Source organism: Helianthus annuus, chromosome 5, assembly GCF_002127325.2.
Source record: "Helianthus annuus cultivar XRQ/B chromosome 5, HanXRQr2.0-SUNRISE, whole genome shotgun sequence".
Classification (NCBI taxonomy): Eukaryota; Viridiplantae; Streptophyta; class Magnoliopsida; order Asterales; family Asteraceae; genus Helianthus; species Helianthus annuus.
The window spans coordinates 107,120,208-107,121,522 of NC_035437.2; positions in this window are offsets into that span (position 1 = coordinate 107,120,208).

Genomic DNA, 1,315 nt, shown 5'->3' on the forward strand with positions numbered 1-1,315 from the left:
GTATGTAGCAATGTGGGCCTTCCTACTAGGCCACCAATAAGTAGTGCTGATGTCTTAGTACGTTCTATCCGACCCTGGATGTACTGAGTGGTAAGGCTTGTGAGCTTCATCCATCACAAGTTCGCGTAGACCGCCATAAAGTGGGACCTAAATACGCCCCGTTACATAGTAGGCGCCGTCTGCCTTCTGTCCTAATCGTTGTCGTGAGCCGCGTAAGGCATTCAGCCTTGACGTTTTCGGGCTTCCGTGCTTCTATCTGAGCAGTTCGTATCTGTGCTGGCAGGCTAGTCTGGATCGTAAGCTGTAGCGCTCGCACGCGCTGAGGTAGGGTGTCCTTCCGACTGAGGGCGTCCGCCACAACCTTGGCCTTGCCTGAATGGTACTTGATGGCGCATTCGTAGTCGCTAAGTAGTTCAACCCATCGTCATTGACGCATGTTCAAATCCTTCTGCCTAAGGATATGCTCGAGACTCCTGTGAGCGGTGTAAATCGTGCACCTAGTACCGTACAGGTAGTGTTTCCATATCTTAAGCGCGAAAAACAATAGCTCCCAGCTCTAAATCGTGCGTCGTGTAGTTGCGTTCATGAATCTTAAGTTGACGTGAAGCGAAAACGATAACCTTGTCGCGCTGAAAAGCAGTCTCCTGGGGCTCTCCCAGCAATAGGTGACACCCTTCTGTGTCAATAGCGTAAGTGGCTGAGCAATCTTCGAGAAATCCTTGGTAAACCGTCTGTAGTTCGTGGTGCAGGCCAGTTTCTGGTTGAGTCTACCTCGGATGGATCGACACGGATCCCATCCTTGTTCACTACGTGGCCTAAGAAGTGGACTTCACGAATACTATGACGAACTTGTCTAAGTAGGGTTTGCACACCCTGTTCATAAGGTCCTTAAATACGGCAGGAGCGTTCAAATAATATCAACCCATCCATCATATCAAACATAAAGTATAGTAATTAAAATAGTCCATAAAACCCAATACGATTCATGTTCAAACCAAACTTTGTTTGAGTAACAGAGACATAATAAAGAAAATCCCAAAACGAGTTATAAGTTCAAACAGCGTCTCCTTGTCCTAGCATGAAAGCTCGACCCCTTGCCTCGTTGCCATTGTTGTTGTTGTTGTTCCCATTGCCCTGGTTATTGTTGTTGTTCTGATTCTGGTTCAACTGTGGGCAATCGCGCTTGTAATGACCTTCTGCCCCACACTGGAAACATCCCCGATTTCCACGCTGTGGCTGCTGCTGCTGCTGTGGGTTCTGAGGAGCTGGTGGTGGAAGTTGCTGATTCTGGTTTGCAGGTCGTGAGCTCCTGCAA